Source organism: Panicum virgatum, chromosome 6K (assembly GCF_016808335.1).
Source record: "Panicum virgatum strain AP13 chromosome 6K, P.virgatum_v5, whole genome shotgun sequence".
NCBI lineage: Eukaryota > Viridiplantae > Streptophyta > Magnoliopsida > Poales > Poaceae > Panicum > Panicum virgatum.
The window spans coordinates 31,079-52,445 of record NC_053141.1 but is presented as its reverse complement, the minus strand read 5'-3'; the positions used below and the strand labels follow the sequence as shown (position 1 = coordinate 52,445).

Below are 21,367 nucleotides of genomic sequence, written 5' to 3'. Positions count from 1 at the left end.
TCTTGATAGCTTGACTTGATGATTCTTTCATTCCTACAACATTATCAACTTGCTCCCCTTGAGAGCCAATAGATTCATCAAATGTCACGTCACACGCTATTTCAACACAATCGGAGATTTTGTTGAAAACACAATAGCCATGAGCATTTGAGGCATAACCAAGAAGAAATCCTTCATCAACTTTAGGTGCAAACTTAGAGTTCTTGGGCTTCTTGTTAAGAATGAAGCACTTACTTCCAAAAACTCTAAAGTAAGACACATTAGGCTTTTTACCAAGTAGAAGCTCGTATGCCGTCTTGTTCAAGATCTTGTGAAGATATAGACGGTTGATGGCATGACATGCCGTGTTGATTGCTTCCGCTCAAAATTGATCCGAGATCTTGTACTCATCAAACATTGTTCTTGCGGCCTCAATGAGAGTTCTATTTTTCCTCTCAACAATTCCATTTTGTTGAGGGGTGTATGGAACCGAGAACTCATGACCAATGCCCTCTTCATCTAAAAACTCTTCTACGTTAGTGTTCTTGAATTCGGTGCCGTTGTCACTTCTCACTTTCTTGATCTTAGTCTCAAATCCATTTTGAGCTGTTTTTGCAAACTTCTTGAAGGTCTCTTGCACTACACTTTTGTCATGTAAAAAGAATACCCAAGTGAAACAAGAATAATCATCAACAATGACAAGACCATATTTGTTACCACCAATTCTAATGTACGCCACCGGACCAAAGAGATTCATATGTAGAAGTTCAAAAGGCTTGACGGTGGTGACAATACTCTTCGATGTATGTGGAACACCAACTTGCTTTCCGGCTTGACATGCACTACAAACACGATCTTTCTCAAAAGAAACATTTGTTAGTCCTAGGATGTGATCCCCCTTTAGAAGTTTGTTGAGATTTCTCATCCCAACATGTGTTAGTCGGCGATGCCATAACCAACCCAAGCTAGACTTTGCTATCAAGCAAGCGTCAAGTTGAGCCCTCTCTTGAGAGAAATCCACAAGATAGAGCTTTCCCCTGAGCACCCCCTTGAAAGCAACGGAGTCATCACTTCTTCTAATGACGGTTACACTCTCGTTAGTGAACAAACAATTGAAGCCCGAATCACAAAGTTGTGAGATGGACAACAAATTGTAACCAAGTAACTCAACTAAAAGAACTTTTGAGAGAGTGAACTTTGAGTTTAAATTAATGTTACCGGTACCAAGCACTCTTCCCTTTTGATTTCCCGCAAAGGTAATGAAATGATCTCCACTTGATGCGGTTATAGTTTCGAACATACTCCTTTCTCCGGTCATATGATTTGTGCATCCACTATCAATCACCCAAGTTGATCCACCGGAGGAGTATCCCTACAAAACAAAGTTACTCTTTTCTTTTAGGTAGCCAACAATACTTGGGTCCTTTAATGTTAGTCACAAGAATTTTGGGCACCCAAACATGACTTTTTTACTTTTGTGTTCCATGTACGACGTCCTACAAACTTGGCAACCACTTTACCACGGTGGTTCCTTGTCAAAACATAATCGGCGTAAAATGATACATGAGATGATTCTTGTGCCTTGATCTTGGTTGAGTTAGAGGCCTTGAACTTATCTTCTTTGAATGAAGATGCAATAATCTTAGCACCCTCATCATATGTTGTGCTTCTCTTGATGAATTTGACATGACCACTTTCTTGAATCACATCATTTGTCTTGTGAACGGGAGTGGTCATGTTCACTAGACCTCCTTGAGCACCCAAGGCGGTCTTGTCCTTGTTCTTGTTAAATGGAATGGCATGTGGAGTACCTTGCCCATTCCTACCAAGTCCCTTACCTTTTTCGAACCTAAACTTGCTCATGTATCTTGACCCAAATCCCTTGGTGTGTTTTTCAAACTCACCTACCCTTGTTGAGGGATTTTTCTTTGGGACTTGAGTGTGTGGTGAAGCTTCTTCTTGCAACAAATGAGTGAGTCTAGAAATTTCTTTCTTCATTGCATTCATCTCAACAAGGTTAGTAGCACAAGTTTGAATATCAATATTAAAGCACCGTGCACATCCATTACTCATAGAAGGACTAGATGAATTTGATGTCTCTCTAGTCTTAGAAGTACTTTCCCAAAGAGTATTAAATTGAACTTCAAGTGCCATGTGATTAGCTTGTAAGCTTGTCATGCTCTCTTGAAGTTTCTCATTATCCTTCCTTAGGAAAGTGTTAGTGCCATTGACAAAAGAAAATTTTCTAGTCAAATCATCCACTATTTCTTTTTCGCTAGAGAGTGACTCTTTTAACTCAAGAAGAGTGCCATCCTTGACTTTGATTGAGTTCACAAGCATCTTGTTTTCCTCCCTTTCATAGGCGAGGTCCTTTTCAAGAGCTTTGAATTTTTCTCTCTCAAGTCTAAGCAATTCTTCTTGTGTTTCAAGAGTCTCATCCGCTTCGTCTAGTTTCATAACTAATTTCATCATTTTAGTTGCGGCCCCTTTACCATATTTCTTGACTAGTTTAGCAACTTCTACTTCATTATCCATTTCATCATCCGATGAGTTTGGAGATGTTACCTTGGAGTTTTTAGCCATGAGGCACATGATAGGATCTTCATCCTCATAGTCAGTGAGATCTTCAAACAAACTTATAGGATGTGGAGATGATGCCTTGAAAGCCATGGTTGCAACATCTTCTTTCTCGGACTCACTTTCTTGTTGTGAATCCCATTCTTGGCCAAGATGAGCTTCTCCGGCTTGCTTCTTGTATCTTGATCTATCTCTCTTGGATGAGCTTTTTTTGGTGCCTTTGTTCTTTTTCTTTTCTTCCGGGCAATCGGCAATAAAATGCCCAACTTTGTTACACCCGAAACATGGCCTATTAGATCTTCTTCTTGGCTCATACTTCGTGTTCTTCCCAAAGTTTCTAAAGTTACTCTTCTTCATTACTCTTGTGATGTTCTTGATAAAGAAAGCCATTTGCTCATCATCAAACTCATTATCATCATCACTACTAGTACCTTCAATTTTTGAGGATTGGTTTGCCTTTTCTTTGCCTTTTTACTTAGCTTGAAGTGCCAAGCCACTATTTTTGGCTGCTTGTTCTTGAAGCTCGGCTAGATCTTGGTTAATCTTGACTCTCTTCAATTGATCATGGTGAGCCTCAATTCTCCCAAGAACATTCTCGGCGGTGAAGTGCTTGAATCCTCTTTCGGCTCTAATCAAGCTAGGTAGAGTAACATCCCTAGCCATATACACGATCAAGAGCTTGTCCACGATCTCACGGTCACCCACTTGTCACCACCAAGAGATTTGATTTGATTTGTGATCTTCTTCATGCGGTTATACATCTCTTTTACACCTTCATCCTTCTTCATGGAGAATAAGCTCAATTCATCTTCCAAAGTTTTGATTCTTGATTCACGTACTTTTCTTGACCCTTGATGATTCACTAGGAGAGTGTCCCAAGCATCTTTGGCGGTTGGTGCATCCTCTATCTTGTCAAACTCTTCGGGACTCACGGGTGTGTGCAGGATGTTCAATGCTTTAAAGTTCCTTTGTAGCACATATGCTTGAATCGGTCTTGGAGTTTCATCTTCATCCGGAATTTCACATCCAACCTCCACAACTTTCCAAAGATCCTTGTGAATTGCATTCATGTAACCGAACATCTTAGTCTTCCATTGGTTATATCCGGTGCCATCAAAGAAAGGTGGCTTTCCCATATGAATTGATGCATTGTGCTCACTAGGTAGTGAAAATGTGTAGTCATGAGCAACTCTTCGATAGTCATCTTTGCCTTTTGACCTTGATGAGCTGCCCTTGTTTGAAGAGCGTGAGGCTCTTCTCTTGGGGTCGGTATCGGAGTCATCACTAGAATCTATGATAACTCGGGAGCTAGACTTTTTCTTCCTTCGCTCCTTCTTCTTTTTCCTCCATGCCTTCCACTCCTCATAAGACATCTCATCATCGGATGTCTCTCCTTCACTTTCTTCTCCACCATTCTTATACTTTCCCTTCTTGTTGTTGTTGGATGGCTCTACATTCTTGTCTTTGTCTCTTTTATCACTGGGATCACCTTTTTCACCTTCATTAACCGGATTCTCTGGATTCTTCTCATCATCCGACATCTTGACCTCTCCGGACGGTTAAGCCCCTTGAATGGAGAGCCTTGCTTTGATACCAATTGAAAGGATATTAAGATGCCTAGAGGGGGGGTGAATAGGCATTCATGCAGTTTAAAACACTTAACAAAAATGTCAAACACAGACCAGCCCGGATACTCCGGGTAAGAGCCCAGATACTCCGGGTTTTGTGATCCGGAGTATCCTGAGATATATCCGGAGTCTCCGGGTATGAACGACCTGAAAGAAAACTGCAAGAATCTATGTATGAAAATTAGATCGAGCTAAAGTAAGAGTACCAGGGGTTCCTTAAGATTGATATCCAACAAACAGAACTCACTAGAAACTCATGAGTGAGTAGATCGAGCTCAAACCCTAGAAAAAAAGTTTCACAAGCAACTAGCAATGAAATCAAGTAAACTAGCACAAAGTAGACAAGGATTTGTTTCCCGAAGTTCACACCCAAATGTGCTACGTCTCTGTTGAGGAAGGATTCAAGAGACGGTGCTCAAGAATCCCTATGCTCCTCTTCCAAGGGCGAGATCACCTCTCAAGCCCAAGGTTACTTACTATGGATTCCTCGGCGAGGAATGGAGCTTACAAACTTCTTATGCAGCTCACAATCTTGATTGAGCAATCACAAGCATGCCTAGCCGTCTAGGAGCACAAGGCTCCAAGAGTAACAAACTTGAATCCGCGGGCTTGACCAAAACCAAGTGCTCAAGAGATGGGAATGAGGCTCACTTGCTCGAATCCTTGCTCTTGCTTGCTTCTCACTCAAATCCCTCAGTGGGATCACTCAAGAATGGAGAAAAGGGAGTGAGAGAGCTCTTTCTTGGTTTAGGTTTGAGTTCAGCTCGTCAAAGTGGCAAGAGAGAGGGCTGAAGGGGTATGGTGGGGGTATTTATAGTCTTCATCCCAGAAATAGCCGTTGGGCGAAAGGGTACGCGGAGACTCCGGGTATATGCCCGGAGACTCCGGGCAACACAAGTTTTTCAGCCCGGAAACAGCACCCGGACACTCCGGGCAAAGGGGTCCGGAGTATCCGGCCCTATACCCGGAGTATCCGGGTTAGGCAGGGAAAGTTCGATTTTTGCTCTCTCGAATTGTTTTGTGGCTCACAAGTATTTGTCTAGGTTCTCTTGAGCACTAGTTTCAAGTCAACACCTTTGAATTAAGTCCCTCTTGATAGTACGGCGTCCCTATACTCAAATTTCAAAAATAAAATCTTATTCCATGATTATGCTTGAACACCGCCATACACCATCACTTGATTGACCTATACATATTCATCACTTGCACGCATGCTTAATTACACAATTAAATATACATGTGTTTTGTCATTATTCACCAAAACCCACTTAGGGGCCTAGATCACTTTCAATTGGTTCTGATGGGGAGTACTGGTTCTTGATCACCTCCTGGACGACACGACGTGCCACACGCTCGAGCTCATTCACCAGGCTTTCTGAGTGCCGATGAAGCGTGTGAGCCACCATGTAGTTCATCTCCTGGCGCAGGGCTCTGGTGCGCTCCTCTGATGGTACGGACAAGTCAACGTTGTCGAGAGCGCCTTCGGGTGAGAACCCTTTCCACCTGATGCCGTGGTTGCGGGTCCTCTCGAAAGAGCCGATGAGATCGGCTTCGTACTAAGGTTTGACCTCATCGTATTTCTGCTTGTGCTCGGGGTCAGCTCTTCATACGTGACAGGGCTGGTGATCAGCGCTTGGCTCTGAGGTCCAGTCTTAAATGAACCGGGTTGTCGAACGGACAACCCGACTCCTTGTATCGTCGTGATAGTCCCTGGATCAGTAGCTATCACATACAGAACTCATTTCAATTACATATCACAGTCATCCTTCGCGATAAAACACAACAAAGGTTTAATTATTACATAATCCAGCAGATTGTGGTACGAAATCATCTGGTACAAGCCCATTGGGCTAAAAGGGAACAACTAGAAAACGGAAGCGGTAGCTAGACTTCTGGGGCATCCTTCCTCTTGACGTCTTCTTTCATCCACAGGCAAACTTGAGCGAAGCACGAGTCGTCCTTAGTCCTTCCTTCAAAGTCATCGTCGATCTTCGAGTCGGATCCTGCATCTACCAAACTATCCCCAAGGACGGGATAGGTTCACATCACCATCCGTATGAAAGCTTTAAGTGGATGCATTATGGTAAAAGAAATAGTCAATGGATAAGGCTAGGGTTTCCTATGTGTAGCATCAACAAAGTATATCATCTGCCAAGTCACCTGACGTGGGCCATTCCGGCATCCCGGACTCCCGGTCAACTCACACCTCCGAGACTTACCCAAGTCCCTAATAACCAAGTCGGTGCGAGAACTCCCTCTCCTCGCACCTCAGCTGCTATCCAAGCAGGAAAGTAGGGTAGAGGGAGGTAGAAAAGTATCAAGTCACACTAACTAATGGAAGTAACAGAAGAGTAGAAATGTACATGACCGAGTACGCGGCTATACGTATAGTTTTCACCCTGCAGGGGTTGTACACATGTACCCACTCGCCCCGTCGCCAGCCAGCAGACAACTCCGACTGACTCCGAGGCACCGGTCTACTGAGAACAAGAACTAGCAGCCATGGCACCATCCTGCTTTCCCGGGTTTGGGCGCGTTCTCTCGCAAGAGGTCGCCCCGGGACTGTGAAGCCATCTAGAATAGGATTCCCATGAATCCTGCGAATCGGGGAACGTCAGGTCCACACCTGCTCCCCCTGCACTGATACTACATCCGCCTACAGGCTTGGCACCACGCTTACTAGCCTCGGACCGGATCCACCCGCATAGTGGATAAGCTAGCCTACAGGCTTGGCACCAGACAAGAGGCCTAAGTATACCCTTAGTCGGGTAAGCCTTGCTGAGTATTAGTATACTCAGCCTTGCTTGTGGCTCAACTTTGTTTTTAGGTGATACGTTTGAAGATCAGGTAGCTAGCTTGACTTGGCCGTGTACTTTACCCCTGGTTGGTCGGTGGAATGGGATACGACTCTGGCTAACGATGACAATGTCGAGTGATGTCATGTACGGGCTTTATCATGACATCTTATATCGTCGTTTAGTACTCGCTTTATTCCCGCTGCAGTGAACTTTGAACTACTTTCAATTTGAATTTTCAAGTACCTTTTTAAGATTTCAAACTCAGTTTGTAATATTTTAAGTTAAGACTCTGTGATGTAAGAATTTGTGAAATGTTGTACTCTCCGGATTCACCTTCGTGTGAGTTGCATGTAAGCTTTGGGTTTCGAATGCAGCTCAGGTGGTTTTATCGGGACTTTACCCGACTGGACTGTCGGATTACTCTGTTTGAAGTGCGGGTTAGCCGGGATTACCTTTATGGTGATGGTTAGCGCACTTGAGCCGGATTAATTCGGACGGTACTGCCACAGAAGTGCTTTATGACAAAAAGTGTCGAAGGTAAGCAAAACTCTAAAGGGCACAGGTTTTACCCCCCTCCTCCGCTTATATAGGCGCGAGAAAAGCTACAGTACCAACGGTAAAATCGAGGAGTCACCCGTTCCAGCGGCGCAATCGGAGCTTGACACGTACCCTCCATAAATCAAACCGTTGCAGCCGACGGTTTGGGAGACGTTTTTCCTCGGGAGCTTCCCGAAGGATGAGTGCAATCTTTTTCAATAGCGCGGGTTCGGACCGTCGGCTTCGGACCAAGCCCTCGAGGGGCTACTGTTGGGGATTGGGCCTTCGGGGGTGCTCCCGGAGGCTAGCCCCAGCCTCAAAAACATGCCCTAACCTATCTGCAGGACTCCGACGATGGATAACGAGAGCGCCCGAAGGTTTATTGGCGTCTATCAAAACGCTGAGCACCAGAAGGCTCACCTTCGGACCTGAAGGTGAGGGCAGATTGCTCGGGAGCACAAACCTGGAGGTCACAACCTGCGGAGCTTCGAGGGAGGCACCTTCGGTATGCCGAAGGTGACGACTGATCGCGCAAGAACACAAGCCCGAAGGCCGGAACCTGCGAAGGTTTATTTCGAGACCCGAAGGTTACCGAGTGCAGAATGCAACCCGGACGAAGGTCCCCCAAAACCTTCGTCGGGAGTAGGCGTGCGTGTAAAACGTGAATACGTGAGAAGGTCGGATTTGTACACCTCTCACTGTGTAATTTTACTCTGAAATCATCTGTAAGTGAGTTGTAAATGAGTTGGAGGAGCAATTCGGGGATACCTGACCGAGGGCCAAGGGTATAAATAGCCCCCTCCCTCCACAGTGTAAGAGGTTGAATTTTCTAATTATTACTAGAGAATTAAATACTTAATTTTATTATCATTTTCACACTGTTCATGCTTGGCCATGCATATAGTACGCGTTTGTTGTCGGTCCTCGCGCGATCGCATCGCATCTGTTGAATGTGCCTCAAGGCCTTTGAAGAAGCTCTCTCCTCGTCCTCCTCTCCTCCGCCTCAAGCCCAGGTTGCCCGTGCTCCCTTCACCTCCCCTCACCTTGCGTCCTCGATCGATCCGCTGTTTTGAATTTTGATGATTCGATTCGCTTCCAGGTGGGCCTCGTCGTCGGCAAGCTCAGCGCCTCCTCCGACCGTGCCCTCGTCTACTCCCTCCTTCCCACGCCGCCCACCGAAGCCGCGGCCCCCGCATGCTCCCTCCGCGCCGTCCCCCAAGCCCAAGGCCTCCAAGGCCAAAGCCCCTTCCTCCGCTGACGCCACTCTTGAGTTCGATGTCGATTGGATCGCCGAGCACGCGCGACAGGTAACTATACCAACCACAATGCCATTCAACCAGACTATTTCATCTGCTAAATTCTTAATCGCATCCTTACTCATTTTTAGGTGTCGAGGATGCTTCTCGGAGGAATGAGTGTCATAGGCATTTACGTATGGGCTTCCGAGCCATCCTTCAAGGCCACGCCCCCTGCTGTCCTATCGCAGGTTAACTCTATCATTATCCACTCCATGCTTCGCTGATTTACACACTGTCAGTCCTCCAATAGTTGTTTACTCATGCCATCTTTCAGGTTATTAGAGCAGTTTCCCAAGCTTGCTATGGCTGCACGCTCAGTGAGAGGCTGCTCATTCGCATCTCTTACAGCCCTCGAAGGTGCTGGTGCTCTTCTCAAAATATGTTTGTTTTGCCCCTCATCTGCCAGCAGCATATCTAATCTAAGTACGCGCTTAACCTGGCACACGATGCTTGGTTCTGGCATAAATGGAAATTCAATGCAGTCATTTGGTTCCCTCAATTGTGATTCCATGTGTTTATGTTGTTGTTGTGCTTTTTTAAATATATCAATAGGAGGTATTTTCCTCTGAAATTTTGTTTCTTCTGTCCCATTATATTTTAGTATGGAGTTATCAGCTAATGTTAATGGACATGATGTATTACATTACAGATGGGCCTGTCGTATATGCGAGGTTGCGTCAGGAAGCCTGCGTCCGTGTGATTTCAGATACAGCCAAGGTTCTAAAAAACGCTAGACGCTAGGCGAACGCTTGCCTATGGTTTAGAGTTTTTTGTGATTAATCGTAGATTGAACATGATTAAACGTGTGTTGTGATTAAACGACACTGTGATTAAACGCAACGCTTGGCCACCGTTCAGCGTTTAATCAAGATTAAACAACGTTTAAAAACGTTTTTTAGAACACTGGATACAGCAAACTATTAGATTCTCTCAAACTTTCAGATGCACATATAATTTTGAGATAAGGTAGCATCGATTTCATCTATCATTATGGCACAGACAATCAACTCTGCATATCAGTTTATATGTCCTGTAACAGATCTCTGTATTTGTCAATGTTACCCTTCGCTGCAATGATAGTCTTCTGCCACATCCTTAGCTAATTACAACATGAATTGACATAGGTTAACAGATGTTCGGGCTGAGCCATTCAAGAAAGTCATTTTGAAGGCAATCAGTCATCTCACAGAGGAAGTGCAGAATGCCAGAGCTTTGGTTGATGGATGTCTAGTAAGTTACAATTCTTTAGCCTCTATTGCAGTTAGGTAAGACCATAAATGCCACAAAGCTGGGAATGCTCATCGCCTAGAAAAATATGGGCAGCTAGTTCCATGTAGTTCAAAAAGTTTTGTTCACATTCATAGACCTGCTTTTCAGATGCACTAATTTCAAACAGATTTGCTTCACATGATAACCAGCCATCTGAATAAAAGGGTGTACCCTGTGCTGCCACCCAAGGTGGGGTCTGGGGAAGGGAATTTCTGATATAATTGAAATTTTAGTCTGCATCTTCTTGAAGTGGACTAAGTAGTGCATAAATTGATATTCCATATAATTTAGGCCATACCCTTTAACCAGTGCCGAAAATTCATCATTTTATGCAAAACATTTGAAATAATAAATTAACAGAATCAGACATAGTTTATCCATTCATAGATGACATGCTTTTATGGCTCCCAAGAGACTGGGATATGTTTATTAGTTCAACAATTCACTAAGGGGCCGTTTGGATCCTCTCATTTTGGAGGAATTGAAATATACTTAATAAACTAGGCTATTTGGCTTAGAATATGACATCGCACCACTTTCCAACCACTTCCCAAAGTTTAGATCGAAGCCTATCCTAAATTCATAGAGTTGAGATGGAAATTGATTCTATACACCACCAAGCTATGTTTTTATTTGGTAACTTATAGCACGCTCTTTGGCTCACTCTTCTATAGTAGAAATCTAAGATGCACGGATACGGGTACGTGTATCGGATACGATACGTATCGGATACGATACGTATCGGATACACGGATACGCTATTTCAAGAAAAACACCAATACGCGGATACGGATACAAATTTTTTAATAGAAATAAAAACATACAGCAACTTGCAGTCTTATAAATAATTTTAAAACTTAGTTCCAAACAAGCAAACATAATAGTCTCATAAGTCATAAATAACTGAAATCATAGTTCCAAACAAGCAAACACAATAGTAGTAAATAACATAACAGCAAATTGCATCCTCTAGACTATTGCTGAAATTGGAATCCATGGTATTATATGCCATAGAAGGCTCTGTGCCCCCAATCTATATTTGAAAACATCACACTACTACCTCGGATAAGGATGGTATATATTGGCCGGCGGGGGCATCCCTGCAGCAGCACACATCAAGGATGGTACTAATCAATTGTCACAACTAGTACTAGCTGCAAAGCTAACAGCACATGAACAAATTTCTATTGCCATGTCTCACGGATCAAGCACACTACTAATCAATTGTTACAACTAGTACTAACTAATTACTATTAGATCGAGAACTAACATATCAAGAATTAACAAATCTAGCCCTAACAGATCAAGTCCTAATAGATCAAGAACAGACCAAGAATGCATAGATCGAGCACTTACAAATCACCGTTCCTCAGGGAGCCACCAGCCACATTCACCTCCGGGTCAGGCTCTGCCGCTAGGTCCTCGGGAAGAGGCGCCACCTGTCCCGTGCGGAGGAGGAAGCTCCGGCCCGCCGCTGCCCGCTGCAACCTGCAGGAGGCTGTGCCTTGGGGGCTCCTTCCGTCGTTGGAGTGGAGGCGCCGCCGCCGCTGCCTGTAGGCCTCGGCACCTTGCTATCGCCATCACTGCGCGGGTGCCTGGCGGGAGGGGCTGTGGCGGCCACCTATGCGGGCGGCGGTGGGAGGGACGGCAGAGGCTGAGGAGAGGCCGTGCGGGAGCAGGACAGGCGGCCGGCGCGTCGGCGGCATCGCGCGGGGTCGCCGGCGTCCGCGGCGTCGGGCGGCGTCGCAGGTGGCGCTGGCGGATGCGGGAGCAGGGCACCCCCCTGGCGGCTGGCGGCTGCTGCTCGTGGACTCGTGGGATACTGGGAGAGTGGGATGTTAGAAGCTCAATTCTAACTCTCATTGAGCTGAGAGGATGACAATGAACTTGGGGCAATTTTCTGGTTTTCTCATATTCACAAACTCAAAGCCATGCCAACCCAAGGGGCTGGGGATACATACTTATAGGCAGCCAAGGCAGGCAGCCAAAGCTTGCTGCAGCAAAAGATGCTAAGATGCTAGTCAAAAGAACTAAAGCTAGATGCTGTCCTAGCAAACTGACTGTCCTAGCAAGATGCTGTCCTAGCAAACTGAAATATGCTAAAGGAATATATGCCCTGGTCCTTGCAAGGACTCTATGCCTTATCCATCCAGCACAAAGACTTATCCATCATTCTCCCCCTAAGTCTTGTGCGTCGTCGTGTGGGAGGATTGGACCATCCCGGTCCTGGAGCAGAGCTCAAGGAACTTGATCCTCCCAAGGGGCTTGGTGAGCAGGTCTGCAAGCTGGTCCTTGGTGTTGATGTAGCTTGCCTTGATGCTCCCGTCCTCCAAGCAGCCTCGGATGAAGTGGTACCTCACCCGGATGTGCTTGCTCCGTTCATGGAAAACGGGGTTCTTCGCCAAGGCCAGGGCGGACTTGCTGTCCACCCTGAGCTCCACCGCTCCAATGTCTCTGCCGAGTAGATCACCCAGCAGTCGAGCGAGCCAGAGCGCCTGAGTCGACACAGTGGAGGCCGCTATGTACTCGGCCTCGCAGCTGGACAAGGCCACCACCTGCTGCTTGACCGACTGCCAGCTAACGAGGCACTCGCCAAGGAAGAAGAGGATCCCGCTCGTACTCTTGCTGGTGTCGATGTCGCCGGCGTGGTCGCTGTCGCTGTACCCGACGAAGTGTGCCGCCCCAGGGCACCTCGGGTAGTGGAGACCGTGGTCGAGAGTCCCCGCAACATAGTGGATGATCCTCTTCACGGCCTGCTGGTGCTCCGTCGTCGGTCGCTGCATGAACCGACTGACGTAGCCGACGGAGAACGCCAAGTCCGGCCGTGTGTGGGCGAGGTAGCGGAGGCTCCCCACAAGACGCCGGTACTGAGTAGCGTCCACCTCCTCCGCCGTGCTGTCACGGCTCAGCTTCAGCCTCTCCTCCATCGGAGTGAGGGCTGGGTTGCAGTCGGTGAGCCCAGCGAGCTCGACGACGCGCTTGGCGTAGGCGGTCTGTCGAAGTGTGATCCCGGAGTCGTCCTGGTGCACCTCGATCCCCAGGTAGAAGGAGAGAGGCCCCAAGTCGCTCATCTGGAAGGTGGCCTTCATCTCCTCCTTGAACACTGCCACCTCCGCATCCTTGGTGCCGGTGATCACCAAGTCGTCGACGTAGACACCCACCAGCAGGGCATTGCCTCCTTTGCCCCGCCGGTAGATGGCCGCCTCGTGCGGGCTTTGCTCGAAGCCCATCCCCTTGAGCGTGGAGTCCAGCTTGGCGTTCCACGCCCTCGGGGCCTGCCGCAAGCCATAGAGGGCCTTGCGCAGACGTAGCACCTTACCCTCCTTGCCGGGGATCGCAAACCCCGGCGGCTGGTGCACGTAGACCTCCTCCTTCAAGTCGCCGTTGAGAAACGCCGACTTGACGTCCATGTGATGGACACGCCAGCCCTCCTGGGCAGCTAGCGCAAGGAGGAGTCGCACGGACTCCATCCGTGCCACGGGAGCGAAGGCATCGTCGAAGTCGACTCCCTCCTGCTGCACGAAACCTCGTGCCACCAGGCGAGCCTTGTGCTTGACGACGGTGCCGGCCTCATCCCTCTTCAGCTTGAACACCCACTTAAGGGTGATCGCGCGGTGACCGCGAGGGAGATCAGCAAGCTCCCAAGTGCGGTTCTTCTCAACCGCGTCCATCTCCGACTGCATCGCGGCACGCCAGGCCGCGTGTCCCTCGGCCTCTGCGAAAGACCGAGGTTCGCCATCGTCGCACGCGAGGTGCAACTGCGCCTCCAGGTCGTGAGGCACCAGTCCCGGCACCGGCTGGTCACCGAGAAGGTCCTCCATCGTACGGTACCGCAACGGCTCGCCGTCATGGTACGCGTCGACGCGCTCCTCGTCGTGAGAGAGCGGAGTAGCGAACTCCACCGGACTGTGCTCAGCACGAGCAGGTGTCGAAGTAGACGGGCCCGGAGGAGTAGCTATCGGTACTGGAGTGCGCGGCGTCGCCGGCTGTGGTGGTGCAGCCGAGGAACTCGGCGCAGCCGGAGTCGTAGCGGAAGGGCGTGGTGCCGCCGGTGTGGCGGGCGCCGGAGTCGGTGGAGGCTCGGGGACCGGGGTAGGCACGCTCGGCGAGGAAGAGCTGCCTACTCCCCCAGCTCCCTCGAAGTGGACGTACTCGACGGTGAAGTCGTCGTACGTCGGAGCCGAGCCGTCGTCCACCGCCTTGTCCCACGCCCATCCTCGCCCTTCGTCGAACACAACGTCGCGCGCCGTGCGCACACGCTGTGTCTCCGGGTCGAGAATGCGGTAGGCCTTCGAACCCGCCGCGTAGCCGATGAACACTCCCGGAGTGCTCCTGTCGTCGAGCTTGCCAATGTGGCCAAGCTCCTTGGCGAACGCGAGGCAGCTGAAGACCCGCAGGTGGGAGACCGCCGGCTTGCGCCCATGCCAAGCCTCATACGGCGTCATGCCGTCGAGTGCCTTGGTGGGCGAGCGGTTGAGGATGTAGACGGCCGTCACCACCGCCTCTCCCCAGAAGACAGCCGGCATCCCCCTCTGCTTGAGGAGGGCCCGGGCCATCCCCACAACCGTCTGGTTGCGCCGCTCGACGACGCCGTTCTGCTGCGGGCTGTACGGCGCGGAGTAGTGGCGCTGGATGCCCTCATCCACGCAGTACGCCGCGAACTCGGCCGCCGTGAACTCGCCGCCGTTGTCGGTGCGCAGCACGCGCAACTTGCGGCCGCTCTCTGCCTCCGCAGCAGCCTGAGCACGCCTGATGGCGTCCGCAGCCTCTCCCTTGCTGCCGAGGATCATCACCCACATGAAGCGGGAGAGGTCGTCGACGAGCAGCAGGAAGTAGCACCGTCCTCCTGGTGTGACCGGTGTCACCGGGCCACACAAGTCCCCGTGTACGAGCTCGAGCCGCTCCTTGGCTCGAAAGCTCGCCTGCTGGGGGAAGGAGTGCCGCCTCTGCTTCGTCAGCACGCAGACGTCGCAGAGCTGCTCCACGTGGTCGAGGCACGGGAGGCCTCGCACCATCTCCTTGGCGCCGAGCCGCTTCAGGGCCTCAAAGTGGAGGTGCCCAAAGCGCTCGTGCCACTGCCATGCCTCGTCGTCCCTGCGAGCTGCAAGACAAAGAGGTTGGGCCACCCCGACATGGAGGATGTAGAGGCGGTTCTTCCCTCGAACCACCCTGGCGAGAAGCTGGCGACGGTGGTCCCAGATGCGGAGGACCCCGCTGTCGATCACCACACGGGAGCCGCTCTCATCGAGCTGCCCAAGGCTGATGATGGAGTTCCGCAGCGCCGGGATGTAGTAGACTCCGGTGAGCATCCGGTGCTCTCCGGACTTGGCGGTGAAGATCACGGAGCCCACGCCCTTGATCTCCACGGCGGAGGAGTCCCCGAACCTGACGGAGCCACCTACGTCGACGTCCAGGTCGGAGAAGAACTCCCGCCGCCCGGTCATGTGGTGCGTGGCGCCGGAGTCGAGGTACCAGCCATCGACCCTGTCGTCGTCGGAGCCGTTGCCGAGGAGAACTCGGGCACGCGGCTCGTCGAGGTGGAGTAGAGCGGTGACAGGCGGTGCCGTCGGGTGCGGCTCCATGTCCCCGTGGAGTAGGAACAGAGCCGGCTCGTCATCCGGCTGGGCCTCCGCGACGTGGGCTTGGCCCCCACGCCTCCGCTGCGGGCAGTCCCTGGCCCAGTGGCCGGGCCTGCCACAGTTGTGGCAGGCGTCGTCTCGTGCCGCCTTGGGCCTGTCAGCGGCGCTGCCCTGAGCATCTCCGCGGGCGCCACCCTCGGCGCGCCCTCGTGCCCCGGCTTGGGCACCTCCGCGCCCCTTTCGCGGCTTGCCGCGCTTGCGGCCACCTGTCGAGGAAGAGGGCTCCCCCCTCCTCCTGTCACCGCGCCGAGCCTCCCACTGCTCCTGAGTGAGGTGGAGCTTCCCACCGATGGAGATGCCTCCCGAGGGAGGCTGTGGCTCGTCGTTGTCGACGACCTTGAGGCGACCTATCGCCTCCTCGATCGTCATGGTGGAGAGGTCCAGCAGAGACTCGATCGAGCGAGCGGTCTGTCTGTACCTCTCGGGGACGCAGCGGAAGAGCTTCTCGACGGCTCTCTCCTCGTCGTAGGTGTCGTCGCCGAACTGCACCACCTTCTGCAGCAGAGTGTTGAGACGGAGGGCGAAGTCATCAACATCCTCACCTGGCTTGAAGGCCAGGTTCTCCCACTCCTTGCGAAGTGCCTGGAGAGTGGTCTTGCGGGCGCAGTCGCTGCCGATACGTGCCGCAGCGATGGAGTCCCAGGCCTCCTTGGCAGTTCGCTTCTTGGAAAGCGTGAACTGCATCTCGGACGGGGCTGCTGCGATGAGAGCATCTAGCGCCCGTCGATCCTCATCGTAGCCGACGTCGCCGTACCGGACTGCCTCCCACATGTGCCGCACCTGGAGCTTCACCTCCATGACTGCGGCCCACTCGACGTAGTTGGTCTTGGTGAGGGTGGGCCACCCACCGCCGGGACCGACGTCCCTGACCACCGCCTGGAGGCCGTGGTAGCCGGGGGCGCCGCCGCGCGCACCCCAACCAGGAGCGCCGCCACCGCCCTGCGCGCCGCCGCCAGGGGCGCGGCGGCCGCCGCCAGGGGCGCCGCCTCCGCCCTGCGCGCCGCCGCCAGGGGCGCGGCCTCCTCCACCGGGTGCGCGGCCCATTGGACCGTCGCCGGGCGCACCGCCAGGCGCGCCGCCGTCCAGGCAGCCGCCGGGCGCGCGGGCCCCTGGACCATCGCCGGGCGCGCCGCCGTCCAGGCCACCGCCGGGCGCGCGGGCCCCTGGACCGCCGCCGGGCGCGCCGCCGTCCAGGCCATCGCCGCCGGGGTGGGCTGCTGCCCACCGCGTGGTCCGCTCCCGCGCTCTCTCCCTCTCCAACTCCTCAAGGTCCTCGTCGGCGGTGGCGTCGCCGGCGATGGAGCCGCTGAGGCTGCCGCGCAAGGTCTCAACCTCGACCTCCGCCGCACGCGCCGCATCCTCCGCCTCCTCTGCTTCCACCTCCGCCCTGGCCGCTGCCAGCTCCGCTGCAGCTAGCCTGGCCGCCCTCGCCGCTGCTGCAGCGGCTTGAGCCGTCGCTCGCCTGCGCTCCTCTGCCGCGGCGAGCTCGGCGTCTCGCTGGCGCCGTGCGCTCGAGGCGACCGAGCGCTGAGACGGTGCGTCGGACATGGCGCGCCTCCAAGGGGCTGTTGCGTGGAGAGGGGGAAGGGAACGGGGAAGAAGCTGCTGGTGCAGCAGCTGCTGCTGCTGCAGTTGCTGGAGCAGCTACTGCTGCTGCTGCTGTTGCTAGTGCAGCTGCTGCTGCTGCTGGTGCAGTTGCTGCTGCTGGTGGTGGTGGTGGTTGGGCTGCTACAGAGGCTTGGGAAGGGGAGGAGCAAGAGATATCCTACCTACAGGAAAGTACGGCTCGGATACCAGATGTTAGAAGCTCAATTCTAACTCTCATTGAGCTGAGAGGATGACAATGAACTTGGGGCAATTTTCTGGTTTTCTCATATTCACAAACTCAAAGCCATGCCAACCCAAGGGGCTGGGGATACATACTTATAGGCAGCCAAGGCAGGCAGCCAAAGCTTGCTGCAGCAAAAGATGCTAAGATGCTAGTCAAAAGAACTAAAGCTAGATGCTGTCCTAGCAAACTGACTGTCCTAGCAAGATGCTGTCCTAGCAAACTGAAATATGCTAAAGGAATATATGCCCTGGTCCTTGCAAGGACTCTATGCCTTATCCATCCAGCACAAAGACTTATCCATCATGGGAGGGTTAGGGTTATATGTGTTTGTGGGCTGAATGGGCCAGAAATTATGTTGGGCCGTATCCAAAGCGGCCCATACGTATCGATACGCGTATCCTATGCACAGAAGTATCCGAAAATAATAAAAATCGCCGGATACATATCCGAGACGTATCCCAGCCGTATCCGTATCCGATACGTATCGGATACGGGATACGCTAGGTGAGCGGAGTATCGGCGCATCATAGGTAGAAATATATAGCACATAAGTATCTCCCTCATGTGGCCAACAATAGTATACAAATATATTCCATATACAATCATGTTAGCTTAATAGATTTGTGTCTAAATTATGATTATTAGAATGGAATTCAATTCCAATGTTCCAAACGGGAAATTGAAAATAGTTGCTGCTTTATATTTCTGTCCTCCTATCAGTTTCAGTTGTGGGAGAGAATGCTGCTTCTTTTGCAACAGCTTGCTAATCTTGTTCATTTTTGCACCTACTTATATCTCTTGTTTCTCAAAAAAAATTTCAACTAGTTTTCAGAAGACATAAACATCAGTACAGACAGCCCACATCAAGTCGATTTTCTTGTTCCATTCAAGAATGTTGTGCCTATTGAAGGTGCCTCAGCTAATGCTTTTGCTGTTCTGTTTGATGACAAGTTTTTCTTTTCTTCTTGTCATGAGAGCCTAACATTATATGCATGCACTAAAGAATGCAGTTTAGAGGGGGTTGCTGGGCTTCTTCGCTTCGCCGGATCTGTCAGTGCCTTGGCATACTTAGGCCCAAAAGAATCTATTTCAGAAGCTATATCTGATCTGAAGGTAGTTATGGAATATCAGTTTCCATTGTTTTGTCTTTTTTACAGAGTCACGTTGTTTCCCATGATGGGGCTCTACTGTATACGTATTACCCAGTTCCAGTGTTACAAATGTTTCACAGGCAGTGTTTTAGGATAAACTACTTCACATACACATTTGTTTTGAGTCCTCCAAGTAAAGAGTACAGAAGTGATTGTTGATGCTTTAGTGATCAGATGATATGGTGTTTTGCTGGGCATTTTGTTCTTGAATTTTGTATCTCAAGATTCTTATTCAAAATTAGTTTGATTGGGTTCACTATGGATGATCTTTTTATTTGACTATGTATATGTTATTAAGTGGGTATTGGTTTGAGTGGGTAGAACTGTAGATTCTGATGAGTGCTGAAATTTAGTTACCAGGCACTATTGCATCATTATAGTTGAGTCTTGAGTCTCCACTAGCTGATTTCTTGTTTGAAGCTTCTCTAGTTATTGAATATTTATGATTGTTTTCAAGAAAAATAATGGTTTTTTTGTTGTTGTTTGTGCTGCTTCTCTTACTCTGTATAAAGGCAGACATAATTACAAGTCTAAGAAGCAGGTTGGCTATCATCCTGGATGAGGCAGATGATGGCTCTGCCACTAATGAGTTGGAGCAATCACCACCACAGAAGGTCACTCAAGTTGTATTTCATGAGTTAAGGTACAGATTTCTTTGTACCTTGAAAATAATTAAGAAGTGCGCCGACTCAATATGTTTTTTGTTGTAGAAGTCTGCCCTGTTGATTAGTGCAGTGGAAAATATTGAGTTATTGATATGAAGCCATTATCACATTGCGCCTTCCTTTTCTCTGTGTATGATAGACAACAAGTCTGATAACTGATTGCATTTTAACCCCCTTGAAACAGAGAACCTTACAGTTTCTCGTTCCCGAGAAGAGTCCTGATACCTTGGTTGAGTGGCGCCTATGTCTGTGATTACTTGCAACAATCAGAGAGAACAGAGGTACTTATGCTGTGTCACTTGTTTGAGACCCACACTCAATTCTGCTAGAGCACTTTGACACCCTTTTGCCTCGCATTTCAGGATGCAACGGATCGCTGCAAGGAAGTAATACCACTGGAAACAGCTGTAGCAAGTTCTTCAATCCTGGAACCAGAAAGTGCAGCGGTCTGTGGCACACTAGAATCCTTTTGGGATATGGTGCCTGGAGCTCGTAGTGGAGGACGAAACAGATCCAGCAGGCTCAAGGATAGTGGCTGCACTGGACAGGAGGATGAGGATGGGAGCAGAAGACAACAAGGCGCTGGGAGCTTCAATATCCTAGCGTCTCTGTTTGGGCTGCTGATTGCTCTGATAGCTGGAGTTGTGTTCACCTTCTTTGCGGGTTCCAACACCTGAGCCTGCCTTGTGTTGTAACACCAGTAGATGACATGCCGAAGATGTTAGAATCTGTGTTTAAATGGAGCTATTTTGTGTAAAAGGAATTGGAAAGAGATAACAGTTTCCAAGAAAATGGAGGTTTCTTGCGTTGTTCGAGTCAATTTGCACTGAGGCTGTCTTATTTTTTCCAAATAGGAAAAGGACAATAAGTGTCAATATAATGACTCCCTTGCACATGGATGATCATGTACTGACGACGAAGAGTGTTTGTTCCTCTTAGGATGAAGCCAACTCAAGCGATTCTGCGTGCTACTGCCGTCTATATAAATCCTGCCTGTTCTCATATCACCGAGCAAAGTCACCATGGGCACCATCAACCTCCTGGAAGGCTCTCACAGCATGCTCAGGGCGATGGGGGTGGTCAGCATCAGCCTGAGCTAGCTACCTTCTTCAGGGGTTCAGCATCCGTCCTAGGGCAGGTGTCTGTGAATTGTGAATGACTGTTTGTCTCTGTTTTCAAGGTGTCGCCTAGGCGGTGGCGGCTCGCCTTTCTTAAGGTCTTGTCTTAGCCCGCCTAGACGTTGCCTAGGCGATAAGGCGGTGGTGGATTGCCTCGCCTCGCCTTGTCTTACTGCCTTAAAAACATAGCCATCTGTGACTGTGTGTGATTGGGCATACATCAGCACGGCATATTCAATTGTCACCACTCGGTGACTAGACTAGCTACCTTCATCTTTAATTTTAGAGAAGCATGTATAGGCTCGGCCCGTGGGCCTTTGGTTAGTCGGCCTCTATGGCCATTAGGGTTGGGTGCCGCACGTCCAGGTGCGCCCTTCGTTAGAATAGGCAAGAATCCCTTGATTGATTGTTTTCTTATACCTGGGCACCCTTGCCTATATGTACTCATACCTGTGCTTTGCACCCTAATCAATTCAATTGTTCCTAGCCATATCGCTTTCATGGTATTAGAGACCGGGTTCCTCACCCGATTCTTCCTCCTCTTCTGCTGCCCTGATCCCTGCGCCAGCCCCCTTGGCTGTGCCGCACCATGGCAGGGACTCCCCCCTCTCCCCCAAGGCTGCTGCCGCCGCCGAGACTGCCGAGGCCGAGTGCAAGAAGCGCCAGGCCGCGCGCGACGAAGCCCTCGCCCGGGCCGCTCAGGCCGAGAAGGAGGCCACCGACGTTGCCAAGGAGATCGACGCCCTTGCTGTTTGCCAGGGGAAGGCCCTCCAGCACGCCGCAGCAGCCCGCAAGGTCGCTGCCGCCGGCAACGACGGCCCCGTGTCGGACAATCAGTCTGATGCCTCCACGAATGATCTTCACAACGCCATGCTTC

At 50.5% G+C, this 21,367-nt stretch overlaps 1 long non-coding RNA gene and 1 pseudogene across 1 annotated transcript; one reads left to right on the top strand and one right to left on the bottom strand.

The window, feature by feature from the left end:
- Positions 1–8,469: 8,469 nt before the first annotated feature.
- LOC120639278 lies at positions 8,470–20,192 on the top strand (annotated as a pseudogene).
- On the bottom strand, positions 10,874–11,916 carry LOC120711048. The gene is made up of 2 exons (XR_005690137.1): positions 11,443–11,916; positions 10,874–11,186 (listed from the first exon to the last, which is right to left on the bottom strand). It is a non-coding gene; the product is annotated as an uncharacterized LOC120711048 (long non-coding RNA).
- Positions 20,193–21,367: the final 1,175 nt, after the last annotated feature.